Source organism: Ovis aries, chromosome 21, assembly GCF_016772045.2.
Source record: "Ovis aries strain OAR_USU_Benz2616 breed Rambouillet chromosome 21, ARS-UI_Ramb_v3.0, whole genome shotgun sequence".
Lineage (NCBI taxonomy): Eukaryota > Metazoa > Chordata > Mammalia > Artiodactyla > Bovidae > Ovis > Ovis aries.
The window spans coordinates 35,588,648-35,603,807 of record NC_056074.1 but is presented as its reverse complement, the minus strand read 5'-3'; the positions used below and the strand labels follow the sequence as shown (position 1 = coordinate 35,603,807).

The 15,160-nt window shown below is 44.8% G+C and overlaps 1 pseudogene; it reads left to right on the top strand.

Annotated features, from left to right (window-relative positions):
- Window positions 1-5,795: 5,795 nt before the first annotated feature.
- On the top strand, window positions 5,796-14,775 carry LOC105601927 (pregnancy-associated glycoprotein 1-like; annotated as a pseudogene).
- The last annotated feature ends 385 nt before the right edge of the window (window positions 14,776-15,160 follow it).

Here is a 15,160-nt window from a genome sequence, read left to right as displayed (position 1 = left end):
AAGGCCTTTGAATCTCCAAGGTCTATTTTGAGCATCAAAGAGGAAACACATCCGCTTCATCCAGGTTAGTCTCAGACGCCAGCCTTGGTCAGCCAGGTGTTCTCTGAAGAAATATAAGACACTTATCTAAGTTGCCAGAAGGCTGAGAAAGGAATGCTTCTCGCTTGAATGCAGGTGCAGGTTATCCAGTTACCCAAAGTCTGTGTTGTGTGAATGAGGATTGGGAGCTCTTTGGACTCTGGGAATGAGTTGGGAATGAGTCAGTCACCACCTGCAGGTCTGCCTCCTGGGGTCACTACAGCTGGGACTCCCCCACTGTGCTTGGAACCCAAAAGAAACAGCCCTGAATATTGCTTTCCTGCTGCTACATGGAGGCAAGTCTGCTGATAAAATTGGAACGAGACTTGAAGGGCAAAGGGAAAGGAACTTCCACTCTGGTGCTTGCATACATCTGAGAGCTACCCAGCAGTGGACACAATTGCGCTCTCTCTCATCTTTCCCCTCCTTGAAGTCTCCTAGCCTGGGAACCAGAGTTCCTGGGTCCCAAGTCTTCACTAACTTACCTGCAGCTAAGGTGAGTCATACACCCCAGGGTTCAGTTTCCCATCTCTTGGATGAGGGAGACTGGACTTGCTCCAGAACACTTGTTCCAGACTGAAGCTCAGTGCCAATCAGTGGGCAAGTGGCTCAGAGTTGGGTGTCGCTGAGGATGCTGAGGCTGCCTCTGGTGGGAAGGCGGCTGTAACTGTCTGGTGATATTCATGGGTTCTTGACTCAGGACTGAGAGTGGTAGACCACTTGGCACACAGCTGCTGTTATACCAAGGACCTTAGAAGCCTTGCCCACTGGAACTTGGCATCATTTGCATTCTGTGGGATAAGATCAGGAAGTTATAAGTCAGAGGTTACCACCAGGGAATTTTGTAGAATCCTCAGCAGAACCCGAATTAGGCTAAATAATCATCTCTCCAAATAAACACTGGGAACAAGATATGCCAGGACTCTTAGACAAATTTTGTAGTAGTTTAAATACTATTTAAAGTAGACCATATTTTGAATGACCTGCCATTTGCTCTCTGCCTTGGGATGATACCCACAGTTAGAGGGAATCCAAGGGCTCCTTGGGGAGCCTTTCCCTCTCCCTGTGACTCATTAGCAGAGAGTACAGCTCTATCCCTTCCACATCTGGAGCAGAAATTGAAGCAGGAAGGATGCGACCTCCAAGTTTAACAGGAAGAGTCAGATAGGTGTGGCCCTCAGGTAGGCACTATTCTTTTCCCAGTGCTTCTTCCTTCCCTCCTGGGTCCTGTGCAAGCTGCCAACCTCCTGGTATTGTGTTATGAATTCTTCCTCCCTTCTCTTGCAAATAACCATGCAGTCTCACTTGTGGCTTCCTTTCAATCCAGGCCTTATCACTCACCTGCAGATGGCAATAAAGAAGGGAAAACCAAGGAGAGGTCTGCCCAGATCATTCTTTATAAAAATGCCTGCATTCCTTTCCCTTCCAGACCCTGTCTTGAATCATCTGGATCTCCAACTAGATGACTCAGTAGCTTATCAGGGGAGTGGAGATGCAGTTACAGTTGGAGTTAAGGTTGTCAGGTATGGCGGGGATGGTTTTCAGATGACAAGAGAAGAGTTGGAGTAAGGAGCATGTGGTCCTCCAAAACCTCACTCATCAGAGACCTGCCTCAATCTGCTATCTTGGGCCCCTCTGGGTGTCACTAAGACAGAAACTTCATTCTATAAACTTATTACTACAAAACGATGTCAAACATAACAAATTTAAGAAAGAAGAGGGTCATGAACCCTACATTTCATCACTCGGCATCAATAACTACAAAACTAACCTCTTAGTTCCACAGGTTGTCATAGACCGGAGACTGTGCAACATCAAGGTGGTGGCCAATTGAGTTCCCAGGGAAGACATTCTTGACTTTCATTAGGTCTTTCTCTTCTTGCTATGTTCTCATTTGTGGTGGGGGGAGGGAAGGAGGAAGATGGAGAATAAGAGAGAAAAAGAGGGAGAGGATACTCCCATCATGAGGGACCACTATCAAAACCCCATGTCAACTTGCGTACCTCTCAAAGGCCCTACTTCCTAATACCATCACATTGGCAGTCAAGGATGGACACAATGCAATCCATAGCAGCTATGCAGTTATGTTTTTAAATCAAGACTGACCCTCATTTCATTCTCTCTTTTACTCCTTATTCATTTTTCCTGAAGTGTTTTAGGGACAAGATGAACATTTCACAAAATATACATAATGAGTATTTGAGGTAAAATGGTAGGATGTGAAACAAATGCTTATTTGTTCCCAATAAAATTAACATCTAATATCCAGTCCATGTACAAATTTCCCTGATTCTCAGAAAGCACTTTTCACAGTTTATTGAAGGAATGTAGTCATATGTTGCACTGGGTTGTTTGTTAAGATTAAATAGCTGCTCCTCTCCCAATTTTAATGCAATTTATTTGTTCAGAAACTGGGCAGAAGCAGGGTGGTTTGTCTTACACAATGTCCCACTATTGGGTTTAGAGCAGAAGTCCACAATACCAGCACAGGGGTCAGGACCACTACCATTCCTTGGTCTATTAGGAACCAGACCTCCACAGCAGAAGGTGAGCTGCAGGCCAATGAGTGAGGCTTCATTTGTATTATAGCTGCTCCCCATCACTCTCTCATCACCCGGAGAAAGGACAGTATAGCTTGTTTTCCTGGAACTGTTTGTAGTTATGTAACCTATGCTTAATAGAAACAAAAATAGCATAAATATTGATGATTATTTTCCTTTCTCGGTGCTCAGAATGATGAGTTGTTGCCCTAGCAATCTATCACAGTGACAAATTAGATGTTGCCTACTAACATTTGGACACATTCAGCCAGCTTAAAACTGAATATTAAAAAACTAAGATCATGGGATCCAGCCCCAGCCTTCAAGGCAAATAGAAGGAGAAAAGGTGGAAGTAGTGACAGATTTCATCTTAGCTTCTAAAATCACTGTGGATGGTGCCTACAGCCATGAAATCAGAGGACGTTTGCTTCTTGGCAGGAAAGCTATGACAAACATAAACAGTGTGTTGAGAAGCAGAAAGATCATTCTGCACAACAAACCAGTAGATGTTTGGCCTTTTCATTTGGATTCATAAACTTTCTATCCAGTCCCCATTGGGCTTTGAAGTGCCTTAGCTTGCTGGTCCTTCATGATTTCCAAGATTATTTTGTGCAATTCTTTACTCAGTCCTGAAATCAGCCCTCTTTTAAGAATCCATGCATCATCTGATGGGAAATGTATTTAAAATCTACATGTTAGACCTCAGTATAGTCACTGTTATCAAGTTGTCATTGCTTGCAAGCTTTCCATTGGTCAGAGTAGGAAGTACACATTTTCCTTAAAAAAATAAAATAAAAATAAATATAATTATTTGGTACAAACTTATGCTTTCAGTTCAAGATTTAAGACAGCAATGTTTGAATTAAACTTCTTTATGTTATGTGTGAATGTGTTTTTCTAGCCACTGAAAGGCTTACTTCAGAACATTAGTTTTAATTATTGTCGTGCTTTTACCTGTTAACATGCATATGATGCTGTCACAATAAGAAGTTATGAGGAACAATAAATTGTTGAATATAGGTTCAGATTTCTTTCCTGTTTTTCTTTTGATTTTCTTAGGTTTGTGGTGATGGATAGTACTTTTGTTTTTCTTTAAAAGATATTCCACTTTGAATGCAGTCATAATTCTGAATTTTAAAGCCGCTTAAATAATGTGTTGTTATGGGCAGCAAGTCACCAACTTGATGCAATTAGATTTATCAGTCTCTTTGTTCTCAATTTGTTGAGTTCAGTTCAGTCCTTTCAGTCATGTCCATCTGTTTACAGTGCCATGGGCTGCAGCATGCCAGGCTTCCCTATCCATCACCAACTCTCGGAGCTTACTCAAGCTCAGGTCCATCAACTTTGCGATGCCACCCAACGATGTCATCCTGTTTTCCCCTTCTCTTCATGCCTTCCGTGTTTCCTACATCAAGGTCTTTTCCAATGAGTCAGTTCTTCCCATCAGGTGGGCAGATAATTGGAGCTTCAGCTTCAGCATGAATCCTTCCAGTGAATACTGAGAACTGATTTTTTTTTTGGAGGGGAGGGGGGATGGACTGCTTTGATCTCCTTGCAGTCCAAGGGACTCTCAAGAGTCTTCTCCAACACCATAGTTCAAAAGGCATATATGTGTATCCTTTGTCAGTGATGTCACATTCCCCCTGTTGGGATTTAACCACCAGAACTGAATCTAAACAACATGCACAAATGAGGACTAAGTCACAGTGCCCCATCTAAACACACCTGGCAACAGGAGAGGCTCCTGTTGTATTCAAGGGACAGGCATGGAAAGATCTCAAGCAGGAATAGGCCCTGGGAGTCCTGGATGAGTCATTAAACAGGATTGTCTTTACATTGGCTGCCACAGTTGTTTTTTCATCTATGATTGGGAAGACATTTCAAAATTATTTTTTTGTATGTTTGGTTTGGCAGACAAAATTTTTCATGACATAGACCCTATGGGGAAATTATATCAGAAATATATCCATTTATCTTCAGCAGTTAAATTTTGTTGGTTTGTATGTCCCTGATGATCTTTATAAATAGAAAAGAAACACACATGTTCAGTATGCATTCAGTCTCTTTTTAAATCAACTGACATGAATTAAATTCCTCTCTGTCCCCACTGCACTCCCAATTCTAGGCGAGAAATAAAAACCTGCAGAGACTGAAGGCTGATTCCAGCACATTGCTGTGGAGATTTCGTTCCCACTGTTTTTTGGGGAAAAAAATTAGTTGCTAACATTAAAATTAGTAGATTGTACATAAATATCCAAATTTCTGATTCTCTTGAGAACATGGCCAACTGGCCTGCTTTCCAGCATGGGTGAAGTGGAGGAAAGGCTGCTTCCAGAGACAAGGCCTGTGTGGCCCAAGGTTCAACATGGCCACCTAGTCCTAGTATCATATCTCCTGCCTCCTGGGCCATGATTTTGTGAAAACTAGACTGCTAGCTCTCTTAAGATAAACACTACTTTTGTTTTCATCAGCTTTGACTTTGACGCTTTTAACCCAGAACCTAGCACACAGTTCTTCCTTGTACATTTGTTGGATGATATAAAATATCTTGTGGTTGCATATGACATTTCTTCCAATACTGATACCATGCAACTGAAGTACTGCTCTGCCCTAAATCTTTGATGCAGCCTGGCATCATAGGTGCCCCTGATGTCTGCCATTAGACCAACTACCTAAAGCCAGTTGTATGTCCCTGGGATGTCCCTGAAGTCTTCACTTTGCCATTTGACAGCTTATCCTCCTAGCAATCTCCTCTCCAATGAAGACAGCAATGCCTATCTCATGAATTGGCTAGGAAGATAACATGAGAACACGAATGTCGAGCATGGCCCTTAGTATCCATTTTTATGATGTTTTTAGCAGATTTTTTCTCCAAGTAGGCAAGGTTCTCCATCTTCTTAGATGTCCATGCAGATCAGTTTGATTTTCCAGCCAAACTTCAAGGAAGAGATTACAGTACTTCTCTGTATTCTGTGAAGCTTCAAAGTCCACTCGCCAAGGACACTGATGAAGGTAAAGATTTAATCGAGACCTTTTTTTAAAAAATTTTTTCAGACCTATTATTGGCCTAAAGGGCTAAACTAGGGTATGTCAGAGCATATTTAACTAGGGGCTCCCAGTCACCACTACATGCTAAGAACCTGAACTTCCCTGAGTCCTTGGAGCCAGGAAAGAGGCATGAAGTGGCTTGTGCCCCTCGACCTAGTGGCCTTCTCAGATTGCAGAGTCATGTAACTATGGAGACTGTAAGTCACGTCATCTTCCTTTCTGTGATTTTTCTTTCAATCTGATTATTCTTCTACTAACCAGGTTTAGAATGGAATGGAATATTTCCCTGACAATCTTAAAGTTCAACCCTTACTTATTGATAAGTACCTTGTTATAGGAACTGTGGGACCCTAGGTTCTTGGTGTAGATTTGCATGGTTGCACAACTCTGGGGTCCAGTCATGTCATGACCTATTGAAATTGGAAATATTTGCAATTGTTCAGTGCATAGTCAATGCGGATGTAGATGTGGTCCTGTGGAATAGCACTTTTCTTCATTTTATTTACGTGTCCTCTTTGTTCCCTCTCTACTTCAGTGTGTATATGTCTATGTCTGCATCTCAGTATCACTATCATTTATCTCTCCATCTCTTTAAAGTCTCTGTGAGTGTATTTCTCTCTGTGGTGTTTTCTTTTAACTTTTCTCTTAATTTTCTACATTTCCTGAACTTTTTCCCTATCTCCTGGTTTCTTCTTTCACCTCTCTCTTCTCTTTCAACTTGGAGAAAGATTGGGAGAGCTAATTATACACTGTTTTATATCTGACAAGCAGTGTGACCACAGCCAATTCACAAGCCTCTTGCATTTCAAATTTCTCCCTTGTAAAAGAGGATAGGAATCCCCCTTCTACCTCCTTCCCTGAGCTTCTCTGAGAAGGATACAGTGGGAGGGCAACAGCAGTGCTAGTGGTTGTCATTGTTGAGAGTTCCTACTTATCAGGCACCTTATATCCATCACTTCACTATCCCCAAGATATCCTATTTGGAGTGTTTGAATCGCTACATTCCACCATTTTGCTGAAGGGGAGACTGGGACCTCACATGGTCATATGGCTTACCCAACATTAGAGAACAGAAGCTTTATTCAAACCTATATCTTTGCCATGGAATATGCATAAAGTTCTTATAATAAGTTGACTCATAAAAATGACTAGAAAATACACAGTGCCATTACAATGACAGTTATACCTTAACACTGACAGCTAATTGGAGCATCTTCTTTGTTTTCTTTGTCAAATGTTCAGTGAAAGAATACCTCTAAGGAAAGTGAAGACCATGAGAAATAACTTCAGTGAAAAAAAATGCTGAACAATTTCCTCAGGGAACATGCTTACAGATTGTCTCGGATTTCTTCTCGTGGCTCAAATATAACTATTCACCCCCTGAGGATCAGCATAGATGTGAGTGTTTTGGAAGGATGGTGCTCCACAGCGCCCCCTGGTGCTCTAGCTTAGCACTGGGGCTCATCTGGAGATGCCACGTGGGATGTCTGGGCTAGGGCTCCTGCAGGAGGCAGAAACACTGGGCAAAGGGGGCTCCACGCAGAGAAGGCACTATCGTCCTCATCTCTTGTCTTGGTGACTGGGCCTGCCTGGTGGCAAGCAAACATCCATTTCTGTGTCAAAGATGTGTCACTAGTTTGAGGGAGATTGTTCCTTCTGAGCAGAATGCAATGACGACCCACTACAGTACTCTTGCCTGAAAATACCCCCAAACGGAGGAGAGGCCTGGTAAGCTGCCATCCATGGGGTCGCTAAGAGTCGAACATGACTGAGCGAATTCACTTTCACTTTTCACTTTCCTGAAATTGGAGAAGGAAATTGCAACCCACTCCAGTGTTCTCTCTGGCGAATTTCAGGGATGGTGGAGCCTGGTTGGGTGCTGTCTGTGGGGTTGCACAGAATCAGACACGACTGAAGCGACTTAGCAGCAGCAGCAGCAGCTTCTTCTGAACTAAGGTGGTCAAATAGTTATAGATGAAAGTGAACCATCTCTGATCAGTAGGTAGAACCAACTGCAAAACAATTTTGAATAACCAGGCAGAGTAATTCAGTTTGGACAGATGCAAGAACCACAGCAGTAAAAAGTTAGTGAACCCATATTCCGTGTTAGGCCATCAGAATCTAACACAGTGCTTACTGTTTTTAGATTAGAAAAAGGGCTTATTTTGTCTTCAAGAATGCCCATGCCAGCCTGAGAGATAGGCAAAGTGTAAATACATGTCAAATGAAAGGGTCACTTGTGTGGTGTTGATTGGATGTGGTCTGAGTTTAGAGGGAGTGGCTGGGTTTGATCAAGAAGGATCTCCTGGAGAAGGGGGTGCCAAAGCTGGGTTTGAAGAGACTCTAGAATTTCTCAAATTAAGGCACCAGGACTTCCCTGGGTGTCAAATGATCCTGGAGGTCCAGTGATTATGCCTCTGTGCTTCCAATGCACGAGGTACCACTTCAACACCTGGTCATAGAATCAATATCCTGCAAACAGTGTAGCAAAGGAAAAAATATCAAATGCAAGCACCTCTGTGGTCAAAGGCTGTGAGCTTCGCAGTGGTTGAAAAGTTATCTCAAGAGATATAAGACACCCAGGGGGAGATATCAGTGTGGGAAGAGAGGGTAGCCAGCTCTGCACTAACCCACTCCCTCTTTCTCACTGTAGATGCTCTATATGGGTAACATCACCACTAGAACACCACCTCAGGAATTCCAGGTTATCTTTGACACAAGCTCATCTGACTTGGGGGTGCCCTCCCTCTTTTACTCCAGTCCAGTCTGTTGTGAGTACAGATCCCCTACCCGGACCATCCTTCACTTGCCCTGCCACCCTGTTTCCACCCTTGGCACCTGATGACACTCATCTCTTGTGTCTGCAGCTATACAAGTTAGGTTCAGACATTACAAGTCTTCCACCTTCCAGTGTACCCAACAGACCTTCTGGATCACCTATGGACCTGGGACCATGAAGGGATTTCTTGCTTATGACACTGTTCGGGTAACGTGTAAAGAGAAGCTGAGTCAGGACTGGCTATGGAGTAACCCCTGCTTGCAAAACGGATGCAGAACCATCAGGCAGGACTCTTCCTACCCTAACTCCCATAGACATTGCCCATCTTACCCACAGGATCCTGTCCCTGGGGAGGCAGTGCCCGTGGTGACACATGAGCAAATGAGTTAGTTAACCCAGATAGTGTCTTGAGGTGTAAACTTACAGCTTCTCTGGCCATGAGCAGTTCAAGGCTCATTTTGCTGGGAGTGAGAAGAGGGGAAAAAAGCACCCACTTTTATATTCACAGACTGTTCCAGGCACTTTCAGGTAATAATTTGTTTAATCCTGCAACTATCCCACAACAGCAGGTGGTTAGCTCATGAGACATATGAGGACTGCGGTGCAGACAGCAAGGGTTGCTGAGGTCACACATGTGGTAAACGGTGGAGCTGGGTTGGCTTTTCAAGACTGAAGTTGCTGTAGGGTGTTTAGGGACAGGATAAAACTGATCTGGGGACCCTGAGGGCAGTCAAGGGCTTCAGGTATCTATAGTGGGTAGCTGGAAGCCAGAGAGTTCAAAGGGCCTGACAAATGTGTTCTCACTCTAGGGTGACTTTGAGAATCTAATACATTGTATGGCCCGCCTCCCCAAAGTGCTTGAGTAGTTCCCCTCTCTCTCTTTCTCTCTCATACACACTCACACAAATACACAATATCCCCAAAAGTGAATTTGCCAGGCTGTAGTTTCATAGATCCCTGCAAGCAAGATTGTGTTTTTGGCTTCTGTCTTCCTGGACAGATGCAGAATCCACAGTACTTTACAGAGAATTCAGTCCATTCCTGTCATTAGGTCATAGTTATTCCAGAGAAGGCTACCTTGCTCTCAACTCATTTTGTCCACAAGGGGGCACCAATGGGTCCTGGCCTGACTCTTGGTTGCCCCACCTGGACAGAAGCCACAAGGCCAATTTGACTGAGTCAGGTGGTGTTTTTCAGAGGGGCAGATGTTTTAAAATTCACAGCCTCTCAGAAATGAAACACACATTTTTCTCCCAGCATGGTCTAACCGTCTGAGGTCCACAAAAGATACAGCCCAACCTAATTTCTTCTCTGAGGATTTAATGGCAATGCACCCCAACCCAGTCCTAGCCCCACTCCTTGTATCTGTAAGTGGAAACACTCTTCTCCCCCACAGATTGGGGACCTTGTAAGTACTGACCAGCTGTTAGGTCTAATCGTTGTGGAATATGAGTGTGAGGGTGCACCTTTTGATGGTGTCTTGGGTTTGAACTACCTCAACATATCCGTCTTTGGAGCCATCCCCATCTTTGCCAACCTGAAGAATCAAGGTGCCATTTCTGAGCGTGTTTTTGCCTTCTACTTGAGCAAGTAAGTCTGAGATGGACAATCCCTTTCTCCAAATTAACTTTAAGATGCTTTTAGGTGCACGAAAATTATAGAACACTTGATAAAGAAAAATCCTGAGAGATAATCTAACCCAGGATAAATATAGCCCCAGGGCTGTACCTGCCTTCACCCCTGGCTTTTATAAATAACATTTTATTGGAACACAACCCTGCTGCTGGGCTCAAAACCAGTAACTTGGTCTAGGGGGCTGAGTGAGGAGGAAGACTAATGGAAGGCAACAGGAAACAACTTGGAGGAAAAAGCAATACGATTTGCTTATGAATTTGATCAGGAAGGAAGGAGAAGGATGGTGGATATCTTTCCTTCCTCATTAACATTCCACTGGGAGCCCAGGACCAGCTACCCAATTAGCAGGAGCCAGTGAAAAGCGAATGGGTGGGATACAAAACAAACATGTGGGACCCCTTGTTCAAGAAATACAAGGCATTTCAAGACAGGGAGAGCAGAGGTGGGGTCCCTTATGAGTGTGGGGCCCTTTGAACAGTAGAGGTCACAGGCCAGTGGTGCCACATCTGGGTGACCTGAATCCGCACCCTTAGAACTCCCAGGATTTGATTTTCCTGAAAAATGACAAGCTGGACAAGGAGAAAGCCATTATACTTCAGCACCGTGCCCTCTGAGTGTGTCTGAGCACTCAGGTCACAGGAAGTAGGGCATCTTTGGAAGACAGAGTGGGTGGAGCCCAGCTAGGTGACTCAGTTTCTAACCTCCTCTATGCCACTCAATAGCCAGTAACTGACCTCAGTCTGGATCTCAATTGCTCCTAGACTCGATTTCTGCATCTGTACATGGGGACCTTATTAGGGCCTTGATGGGTGGACTAGCACAGCTCTCAGTCAGTGCTGTTGTTATTGTCCTCCAAGGATCCCACCCTCTCTTCTCTTTACACATGCAGGGCAAAAGGCAGTGTGGTGATGTTTGTTGGGGTGGATAAACCCTACTACTAGGGAGCACTCAACTGGGTACCATTGATCCAATCAGGCGACTAGAGTATACACTTGGACCAGTAAGCCTGTCCCTCTGAGGGTCAGCCCAAGTGATGCTCCCACTACTGTACATGGACACAGGAAGACACACACAAATGCATTCTCAGACACACAGTCACATAGGCATATACACCACCTACAATGACACAGACAGACACACAGACACATAGAAACACACAGGCAGACACATATAAACATACACAGAGACACATAAAAACATGCATAGCTAGTCAGAGACACAAAAGCTCTCACAGAGACACATAGAAACACACGTACAAAAACATATACAAACAAACACACAAGCAGATAGACATGCAAAGAACCCATGGGTTCATAATCCCCAGGCCTTCTGACCAGGGCTCTGACAAGGGTCCTAAAAGGGTCTGGAGAAGTCTGTGCAGCTGGGAGCGGATTGCACCCACTGCCCTGTGAGGCGTGGAGCATGGTTAGAGGACTCTACAGTGTGGTGAACAGAGGATCTGGGAGAATTTCTCCAGCCTGAACAGAGGTATAAGATGACCAACTGTCTGGGGGTACCGGGGACCAAGGATGTTCCCAGTACAGATAAATGTCAGTTTAAAAACAGGGAAAGTCCTGAGCAAATGGGGAGAACTGGTCTCCTAAGGGAGCAACTACTGAGCAGTGTAGAGAGATTTACTGAAGTCTTAAGACGTAAAAGCAACTAATAAAAAAGACGCCCCACGTTCATGGGCACTCAGTGGAGCAGGGGCTATAACAGAGAATCAGGAAGGTGGGATCCAGGAGTGACCTGAGGACAAGAGGTACAATTGACAGGATTCTGTGTGATACCCTCAGACAAAACCTGACCCGTCCTTGGAGTTTCTGTGGGCTAGTCATGTATCTCCTGGTCAGGGTCTCAGGGTCTGAGTTGGTTGCAGGAGAAGTGCTGGCAGACACCCTCTCCCAGAGGAGCCCCTCTCTCCCACCACTATGAGAATCTGCTGCCCTCCGGAATATCCATCTTCACTCTGCGATTGACCCATTTATTTGTTCCCCACAAGATACAGCTCTCTGGATGTTTCTCATTCATTATTTTCACAGTCTTCATTTTCTCTGTAAAGAGACAAGCCTTGGGCATCCACTGTGTGCCAAGCACTTTAGGGAGGCAACGAGAATAAAACTTGCCCTCACATCTAAGAAGGCAGATGCACAGGGAATGAGACACACACATAGTTAATTCATGCTAGACATGAGGAAGTGTCTACAGTCTGTCAAGAAAAGAGACTGATAAATACCAGGGGAAAGACTTCTTTGAAACCATGACAATTAAGCTAGATTCTGGACGATGAGAAGAAATTTGCTAGTCAAAGAGGAGGGGGCTCCTCTAGGAAGGAAGACCAGCTTGTGTCAAGGTGCCAAAGAGCCTGGTGTATTCGAGTACTGCATTCAAGAATGTCAAGGAAGATGCCATGTTGGGAGCAAAAGAAAAGAGGGCAAGAGACAAAGGGCTGTTTAGAAGACAGTCTGGAAGGGGGCAGCTCTGGGGAGACTCAGAGTGACCGTGATGCCTGCTTTGTCACACTGTCTCTCAGCATCTCCATGAAAAGAAAAGCTATTGCTTCTTCTGGCGGCTGCAAGGCCCTTGTGGATACCAGGACATCACTGATCCATGGCCCATGAAGACTGGTCAATAACCTCCTGAAGCTCATCGGCGCCACGCCACGGGGTTCCGAGGTGAAGGGTCATGCCCCAGGCTCACTCCCAGTCTCCACACACAAGAAGCATCTCCAGGGCCAGCCTCTCTCCCTCTCTATCTTACAGCACTACGTTTCATGTTTTGCAGTCAATACCCTGTCCTCTATTATCTTCACCATCAGTGGCATCAACTACCCAGTCCCAGCTCAGGCCTACATCCTCAAGGTGAGGGGAGAACCCTGAGGGGTGGTTCTCAAATAGGAACTTGCAGGAACCCTTGGGCTGCTTCTGGGAAGAGGGCACCCTCTGCAGGCCAAAACACACTATTGCAGACGCTGCTGAGCCCTGTGCCTGGCCAGAGACTCCCATAAGACGAACCACTTGAAAGTAAAGGGCCATCTGGGACACTGACTATCCTGAAATAAATGTGGAGACACCACGCCATGCTGTAATGGTGGGAGTCACAAGGAGAGGAGAACACTCAGGTCCTCAGTCCTCAAAGAGCTTCAGTTCAATCTGAACCCTCAAATGGATGAACACAGAAAGTCAGCTCTAACAGTCCTTGAAATAAGTCATGTGACAAGAAGAATGGCTGGGGACACTCCCAGTGTGCTGTCCCACCATAGGGATTAACAGTCTTCCTTCCCTTCTCACAGTTTGCTTGGTTTACATGATAAATTACATGGTCACCCTAGATCTCAGATGATCTTCCCATAGCTCTGGCCTGGTGCCCTCTTTGTGAGTAAGGCTATCTACCCCTCTGTGGGGAGGCTGGATGCTAATGTGAATAAAGTGTGCACAGTGACTGCTCAGCCCCGGCGCAGGGTGGAGGCTGCATGTCAGCTCCCTGTGGGAGTTCAGAGCTGGCTGATGGGCTCAAAGAAGACTTTGAGGAAGGGAGGGAATTTCAGGAATTCTAAAACTGTAAACTCATGGAGCCATGTGGAGGGTAGCTTGGTTTGAGGCAAACCTGCACTGGATTCCATGCAAATGGCATCCCAAGATGCTCTGCATTGGGGCACTGGAGACTTACTTGGGGTGATGAGGGCTACGGACTGACCAGTGGGGTTGGGGAACCAGAGTAAGTTACCCAACCAAGCCTACAGTGGCCAAAAAGGGTGAGTGCGGGCCGAAGGAGGCTTCCCAGAGTTTCTAAGTTAAGCCTTCAAGAACGTGTTGTGGGCACTGCTCTATTTAAGATGGATAACCAGCAACGGGTTACTGTGTAGATGGAGAACTCTGCTTAATTATATGACAACATGGATGGGAGGGGCATTTTGGGGACCAGGATACATGGATATATATGGTTGAGTCTGTTTACTGTCCACATGAAGCTCAGAATATTGTTAATCAGCTATACTCCAATACAAAATAAAGTTTTTAAATAAAGTATGAATTGTGGGGATGCAGGAGGAGAACCAGCATTCTCTGCATAGAAAACCATGAGCAGGAGTCAAAAGGAAAGATACAGGGAGAGAGGAGAACTATGGAAACACTTGTTCTTTTCTAAAAATGTTGTTGAAGTATGGCTAATCTTCAGTGTTACATTAAGTTCTGCTACACAGCAATGTGACTCAGTATAAGCATACAGAAATATGTATTCTTTTTCTTATTCTTTTTCATGTGGTTTATGACTGGATATTTAACATATTTTCTTATGCTCTTCAGTAGGACTTTGTTGTTTATCATTCCTCTGTATCCCCAACTCCTAATCCTTTCCTGCCCCACACCCTTCCTCATGGAAACCTCATGTCTTGTGGATGAACTCTCATATCCCACGCTAATGAGAAAATCCCTTGATACTTACCAAAAGAGTGAAATAAAGCCAAGAAATGTACTGGGTCTGGATATTTGTGGGAGTTGCACATAAGGGCTCAGGCTGACTGGTGTGTGTCTCTGACTCCCCCAGGATTCTAGAGGCCACTGCTATATCTCCTTTAAAGAGAACACAGTGAGGACATCTAGAGACACCTGGATCCTGGGTGACATCTTCCTGAGGCTGTATTTCTCAGTCTTGGATCAAGGAAATGACAGGATTGGCCTGGCACAGGCAGTGTAAGTGCTTGGAGTGGTTCAGGAATCAGTAAGGCCGCTCCAAGCAAGCACTAAATCACACTTAGGGTTCTCCTGCCCAGGATGCTGGTGAACTGTATTTGGTGGTCTGAACACCCTATTCTCAGTAAAGAATAAAGTTTTTCATTCATAATGGTGCTGAAACAACCGGGTGCCTCTTTTTGTGTCTGGGAGGTGTACAATGATTTGGAAGGATCTAGAACAAAGTCTGAATCACAGTTCAGAGGAGCCCACCTCCAACTGGCTTCAAGGGAAGGGGAGACTCATTGAAATGATTCTGGGAATCCAGGACACAAGACTCAGAGCAAATAGAAAGATCTCTGTGACTGGACCCAAGAAATCAGAAGTCATCAATTCTCTATTTCACACAC